Genomic DNA, 8,315 nt, shown 5'->3' with positions numbered 1-8,315 from the left:
TGCAATTTGCAAAGCCACACACTTTGGAATGGGCCCTGATAGGAAAGTAGTTCACCCTCTGTGATGTAGTTCTCTGTCTGATCTAAAGAAGACAGATTCACAAAAAGGGGAGGCCAGAATCTACGGAGCCACTGAACTAGGTCCTACAAAGATCAGAGTACAAAACAGGGAGGCGAAATACTCCAAAAGACAAAAGACTGCCGAACACCATAGGAAGCAAAAGCATCTGCTTATAAACAAATTTGTCTTAACGACAGACAGGCTTGATATTTATACTAACAAACAGGGAACTCAATATAATACATTCTTTGATTAATCAATTTGCCACAGAGGAAGTAAACTATAGTTTGGAAAATCTGGTTTTTTCACTTTTAAGTTATTACATGGTTTGGAAAAAAAAATAACAATAAAAAATAAAAAAACAGAATAGTGAGCAAGTGGTTGCTGAAAAATAAAAAATAAAAAAAGAAAGAAATTTTCCTTAAATCATGTACATCACCACATCATCTTAAGATTCACAAATCCTTATAAAGTTTTGAGAATCTTTCCAAAATATCCCCCCATATCCTGCGCGTATCTGAAATTCGCTCAATTCCCTCACTGTGGTTTTATGAAAACCTAACCAAAGTCTAGAGTCTTTAGACGAAGATTTTTTGTTTTTTTTCGAGGACTCCAGAGACCAGAGCTTCACTCCCACCAAGAGTCCAAGACTAGATTTTAGAGGACTTTTATTCACCCGACATCCACATGAATCTTTGAAAGAGTCTTTTGTCACTTCGTAATCCTCACGTACCCTACCAACAAGTACCATCAGGATCGGTTCCTCTCGACAAAGCACATTGCTCATAGAGTGCCTATAGGGGCTTGATGTGTAACATGTGTATATACAGAATCGATAGTCTAGATTTTATTCATATATTTTTACTCGTGGACTATCAATGTCAACCCAGGGTTGAAATCGTCTGTAATTTCGATCTTGTATAATTTCGTATAATATCACCTTCAGACGGTGACACATGTATTGTCCAGATCTGATACAACTAATAAAATATTAAATCAGTGAAGAGGCATTTAAATAAGATCTAGACCATTACATTGGTGTCAATACACGTGTCACCCCCTGAAAGTAGTATTTCACGAAATTGTACGAGATCGAAATTGCAGACGATTTTTTTCCGTCAACCCAAACCCGACGTTCTCTTTACAATTCAACGGACATAAAGGAAAGATGAAGGTATACCGATAAAAGTGGCTCTGGCAATTCTAGAGAGCTTAGGGTTCTTCTCTTTTGTTAGACTTCAACGTTTTAGAAGAATGGCTAAGGAGAAAAGGTCTACAGATGTAATTAAGTGGGTGGATTGGCATGAAGAAAGTCAGATCTGGGTCACCTCTTACACTTTTTGACATTCTTACCCCTCTCTTCTACCTCACCTCTATCGTACTCTTTCCAAAGATCCCCATGAAAAGAAAAAAAAAATGAAGGGAAACCACCCCTCACTGCTACACCATCTCAACCACACTCCCATGGGTCATTGCCTCCACGGGGTTCACTATTTAGAGGTCATGGACAAAAAAGTATGCAAAGCATCTGCCTCTTCTTTGTCCCTCTTTCCTCCTCTTCATTGCCTATAAAGGAAAAAAAAAAAAAACCTAGAAATCATGGATGGTCCTATGCATGATCTTCTTGGAGATATCCAGGTTCACCACACCGGCCAACTCATAGTAACGGTCACCAACATCTCATATTCCTCTTCGCTTTCCCAACTAGACCCCTCCCGCTTCGGCTTCTTCCTCCTCTCCAAAGAAGCCCTCATTCATACCCTAATTCATCCCACTGGCCCAACAAAATGTGCCCTTCATTGAAGATAATGTGCCATCAGCCAGTCTAATAAGAGTTACTAGCTCGATGAGTATGTGGCTTTTGATAGTCGTGATTCCCCATTTTGAATCCTAATCTTGCTTGTGATATTGTTGATTGGGCAATGGGCTCAATAGGGGGGTGGAGAAATGATGCGATTGACCTAATTTTTTTTGTATCCCACTTCATTGATTAGATATGTAAATGATAATGTTTGATGGATATTCTAATGTTTTCTAAAAGAAAAACCAACACCCCTTTGTACATTGAAGCCATCGTAATATACAGATGGAGTTTCAAGCTTCTCAGGAGAGCATCACAATTCGTGAAACCATGCTTTGTTTGGAGAAGAGACAACTCTTGGAATTGCAGAAAAATATGATGGATTTCTAATCTAATGTGCCAAATGATGCAATGGGATCAGATAACTGAAATATGAAATATCCAAGATCGACCAAAATTCCTCTGCAGAGAAGCAGGAATTTCAATTGATAGAGAAGCGTGCCTCACTAGAGGAAAATCTCAAGGAATAGGAGTAGAAGGGGCCGATCTTGGATGAGAAGATGGAGCAATTTAAGGTTGGAATATGACATGTTGGTTGGGAGAGCCATGGGATGAAGGCAAAGGTGGTGATGTTGATGACGGAAATGAGTTGTAGGGACTAACGTCTGGAGAGAATGCATGTGAAGCAAACCAATGGCAAGGTGAATGGTAATTAGGGACAAATTTGTCAAAATATGTAAGTGAGTGAGAAAAGGGCACCGTTTTGAGTAATTTTATAATACACATACTCAATTTCGATAATTTGTTTGACATAAAGATTGGATGGATAATTTGGTAAACTCAAAGCCAATTTTGAATAATCTTGTAATTTTCTCATAAAATTTCTGCTATCAAACCTATATGATACACGTGTCACATGATTTGACCTCTATAAACACTCTGTGTGCAATACACGTGTTACACAGCCACCAAGGCTCTACAAAGAGTATTTGACACGGTCCCTGAACTCCACCACTTATTGACATCTACATGATGAAATCTTTGAAACCAAACCTACCACCAGGTACAACCCCTTGGCTCTCACAAGTCACGACTATCACTCTCTAGTATCAAGAGGCCAGAGTCAAGAGTCTTGACTCCTGAGTCAGTCAAGCTACTCAAGCCCAACGTCATTGAAGATGACAGCTGTTTTTTCCAAGCAAAGCTCCCCCAGGCCCCTATCTCTCTTTGTCGTAGGTGCTGCCGTGTTGCTATGTAATTGCTTCAAAGCACGAAAAAAAAAGGGCGAAATGAAGCGGTCAGCTTTCCTCCATTTCAGTTACGCGTATAATAGAAATAATAAGTCGAAATCAAAGTCGGCAGTTTAAACTCTAATCGAGTTAAATGTTCGGTGTTAATTTCAAAGGTTGGAATATTTTTTTGGTTTAATTTTGGTGTTATGATTAAAATTGTTAAATCGAATCAGTTCATCTATTTTCAAATCAAATATGAAAATAGATAAAATTATATTATTTTTTATTATTTCAATCAATATGAATGATAAATTCAATTTCTTTTTAATGATTTAAAAAATATGTTGATAAATTATGACACTAACAAGTAAGTGTTTTTTGTTTATCAAGACGTAAAAGGCTTATCTAACCACTTAAAAGAGGGCTTAAACTTAAAATGAAATTGAATTAAAATTGAATAAGGAATAAATATAAAATTAAATTTTGATTAGGTTAAGGTTTTAAAAATGTGTTCATATTCTTGGTTTGGTTTTAGTTTACATTTTTATCTCGAATCGAATGAATAACCAAAACCAAATCAATTGACACTTAGGGCCTGTTTGATAATGTTTTTGTCGTTTCTATTTCAAGAAGTGACAAAAACAGAAATTACGGAATTTTGGGTGTTTGATAAACATCTTGTTTCTTGAAACGTTTCTCTGTTATTTCAACAGACCCTACCTTCCCCCACCTCCACTCCACCTCCTCCACACATTCACAATCCGCCATCTTCCACCTCCTCTTTTCTGTCTAACTATTACACAATGATTTGTGATTATAATTTCTATTCTTCCCCTGTTTCCCTCTTCATCTCTCCCTACAATCATGGTTGTTGTTGTAGAGAACCCAAAGGCAATGGAAGAAATTAGGTTTAGGAGACCCAGGAATCAGCCCATTTCAACTTTAGATCCAGACCCAAAAATCCCTTCTATCATTCAATCTAGTCGTCGAAAATCCACCATCTCTTCTTCACTCTTTTCCACTTTTACTAATAACACCAACAACACGAACACGAAGAACATCAGAAACAACAACAATAACAATGTTTCCGATGTGTCATCGACGTTACAACACAAAAAGAAGAACTTTACATCGGTGACATTCAGAGGGCTTGGGTGTGCTACATCTTCACATGTGTCGGTGTCGGAGGTTATTCGATCTTTAGCAGATTGGCAAGCTAAGAAAGTGAGGAAGAAGAAGTAGAGGAACCCGCACAGAAGGAAGAACCAGCAGGGGTTGATGACGCCAACAACTATGGCGAACCCGACTTCCGCTGCTGTTGTTCCTAATGCTTGGTGCTCTCCAGGTATCGCTTTCGTCTCCGATGCTGCACTTGTCGATTTTTTATCGGGGTGGGTGTTTTTTCGAGTGAAAATTGTTTTCGGAAATGGCGAAACATGTTAAAGTCGTTTCGTCAAAACTAGTTCTTGAACCATAAATCAAAATAAATTTCTATTTCTATTCTTAAAAATAAGTGAAACGAAACGGATCTACCAAACGCTTTTGTTCCCGTTTCTCTATTTTTTGAAACAAAAAACCACATAAACAACTGAAACGAACTGTTATCGAACGAGCCCTTAGTTACTACTAAGAATCCGAAGACAACATTACATTCTACCAGCCAAATTGGATCGGATCAGTCCGATATGGTTGGATTAGATTGATATTGGCTATGTCCGATCTCGATATGGGCCTATCCAGATCTGTATCGTCCCCGTCCTATCTCAATACAAATTCCACTTACACCATGCTACCCGCCACTCCTAATGAGCAAAGTCGGAGTGCAAATCAAAGTTGGAAACACTAGGTAGGGTGGAGTAGAAACTACAACAATTATGGAGGCCGGAAAGGAAGAAGAGGAAGGTTGTGCTACTATGGCGGAGTGCACTCCCCAGAAGAGTTGGATCCACTGACCAACCCTTGGCCATGTTCTAAAGGAAGAAGAATAAGACTGCCAAGGTATTGCCCACGTGTGCAGGGAGAGGTGAGATGTGCTACAAAAGTTGTGACAAGATCAAGGGAGAGAGAATTCTTGAAAAACTTTGAATTAAGGGAAAATCGTTGTTATTTTTTATATTCGGGTTAACTTTCAAAAATTTTACTCAACTTGGGCATTTGGATCCTTTCCACAGTCCTAACCCGTTCAATGCACATTGGCGGCTAGGAAAACCAAACCATCCAATATGCATTGGAACGTCGAGAGCGTTGGAGAAAGAGCCAAATTATCAACTCGGATGATTCACCCGAATTAGAAACTGGTTTTTAAATTATAATAACACAATTAAAAAATATAAGGAAAAAATAAAAGCTTATTCCTTCCGCCCTTCATGCAACGATATCAAGGCGCAAGGATGTCAAAACCTAATCCGAATCGATAAAATCGATTGAAATTGACTGATAAAACCTTAATTGAACCAAATTGATCCTTATTGGATTAGTTTTGGATTGAGGTATGTTGGGATCGGTTAAAAATCGATTCAAATCGAATCGATCAATAACAAACTGAAACCAAACCGAATGAAACCGATAAAAAAATAAATGATTATGAGATTATAAATTGATGAATGAACTATCCATTTTTACCAATATTAGTGAGAAAAAAATTTTATTGTAAGGGAATTGTATTTTTTTTTGGTAGAATTGTAAGGGGAATTGTTATAAATTATTAAATATTAGATTATGAATAGAGAAATTGATTTGTAAATTGTAATAATGTTTCTATTGATTTCTTTTATTCACTATATAAAACTAGTTGGAAACTTAAATGAATGACTGAATAATAGGGTACATTTTATGATTTAAATATTAGTTATCTTCTTAGTAATTTATTATAATTGGTTTCAATATTAATTATCTTTCCCTTACAACGATAAACCATGATTTAATCACAAATTTAAAGTGTTTTTTAATCAAATCTTGTCACTATAAATTATGAATGTAAGAATTCAATATGATTCAAGCCCAATAATAAATCGATATTAACCTGATATTGAAAAATCAAAATAAATCAAAACCAAATCAGACCAAAATCGAAATCAATCGAAAATCAAAGTTCCTTAATGGATTGGTTTTGATCTCCCTCATTCTTAGACCGAAACATATTCAACTTGACTGAAATCAAATCAAGCCGAACCGGCTGATTGACACCCCTATCAAGGCACCCCTATTGCATAACCATTTACCCACTCAATATCCTTTTAGATAGGTGGTTCAGTTGATGCCTTGAGTTTACAGTTATTCCTCATACAATGCTTTAAAGAGAAAACCCAAAAGTTGGAACAGAAGAAGAAACTAAATAGATGTGACCAAGGGTTTAAAACTCGGTATCGGTATAAGTAATGGTCACGGTTGAAACCGATACGATATGGATCAGTATCAATAAAGATCGGTTAAGGATCCAAAATCGTAGAGTTTACCCTGATCGATCACGGTATCCGCATGAAAGAAGGAATTAAAAATAATAATAATAATGACAGGCCAGGGGTGAATAGCCCTTGGGATAAACCAGAGTTTTATGTCTTTTTCAAATGACAACATGAAGATACATGACTAAGAACAAGAATGTGAAGAAACATTATTGGCAAGAGACAACTCTGAAGTCTTGAGTCTCAAGTTCCGTCGGGGATCTCACCTCTGCAACTTTGCGAAGAACGAAGCCGATCTGCTATTTCTGAGAGAGAACGATCGCAGCCAAGGATCTCAAGACTCACAGACGATCGGCGATGTTGTTTTAGTGTCAGATCTCAGATCTGTTTTCTTTTGTCGCCGATCTTGTTCGTTGTTCTTCATTTGGAAAACACTGGTTTCACGTTTCACCTCTCAAGGAAGTGTGGGCTTTTTATTTTTTTTTGCGAACTACAAAGCTGATAGCACTGACTGATTGGAGGGTAACTGGAAAAAGTTGTTCGTTTACAAGAGTTCAGATCCTAGTCGAGAAAGTGGCCGGAATCCCATTTTCCATCTAAATTCCGATCAAATTTTGAAACTTTCCAATATATAAAATTGATAAATGACTTTTCGAGAGATAAAAATCGTCAGAAATTCTCGTCTTGTGCAATTTTGTACAATGCCCCCTTAGGTGGTCAACACGTGTACAATTCCAAATGAACGGTCCAGATTCAAATACCACTGCCACAACTTTAAACCAGTGAGAAACTAACTTGAACCAAACCATTGGAGAACAAACCGGTTCGGTTCATCCATATGAAATAAAAACTGAAAAAGTCACTCTCCTCTTTCGACTCTCTCTCTCTCTCTCTCTCTCTCTCTCTCTCTCTCTCTCTCTCTCTCCCTTCTCCCTGGTCTCTCGACTCTCTCTCTGTTTGTCGCTCGACTCCACTCTCTCTCTGTTCCTCGCTTGACTCCACTCTCGACTCGCTCTCTATTCGTTGCTCGACTCTTCTCTCTTTCTGTTACGAGCTTGACTCCTCTCTCGACTCGCTCTGTCTCTGTTACGAGCTCGACTTGCTCTCTCTTTGTTATGAAGCTCTCCCTCTCTGCCCTAACTCTCTCAGAGACCTAACGACAACATGCTGCACCAACATTTCTGGTTCACTGCAAAGGTATGAAGAACAACTCCTTCATTTTTATGTAATCTTGTGGATGTATTTGATATGTCAATTTTATTATTTTATTATTTTTTATTAATTAAGGGTAAGATTAAATCCCCACCAAAACCATACCAAGTATTGCTTTACCTGGATCACCAATTTTTAATAGAATCTGTTGATTGCATCCTTTGCTCTGTGGTTTTGACTGCTGTAATATTAGGGGAAAAGGGTTGATCTTCCCCGTTGATTTCTCACATGTCCAAAGTTGTGTCAAACATTCTTGAGGACATTTAGAGACCAATGTGGACATATGCCTTTCACTTGTTACTATAATGTACTAACAATCTTTTTTGTAGGTAAGAAGTCTTTAGCTCAAAATGGTAGAGCACCTGGGTTAATGCCCAGGTTATGGTGGTTCAAATCCACCAAGACTTTGAAAGTGAATGAATGTGTTCTACCTTACTGCTATCATATGCTTCTGCTGGTTTACCAAGAGTTGGGATTTTTTTTTTTAATAGTTTCTGGTGATGAAATTGCATTTTCAAGGTTCAGTTCTGGATTTGAGAGTGTTTGTATGGAATATTTTTGGGTGAGACTGGTTCTGACACTTTAATCTCCTTGGATAGCTGGTGG

Source organism: Macadamia integrifolia, chromosome 13 (assembly GCF_013358625.1).
Source record: "Macadamia integrifolia cultivar HAES 741 chromosome 13, SCU_Mint_v3, whole genome shotgun sequence".
Taxonomy (NCBI): domain Eukaryota; kingdom Viridiplantae; phylum Streptophyta; class Magnoliopsida; order Proteales; family Proteaceae; genus Macadamia; species Macadamia integrifolia.
Note: the sequence above shows the minus strand (reverse complement) of the source record.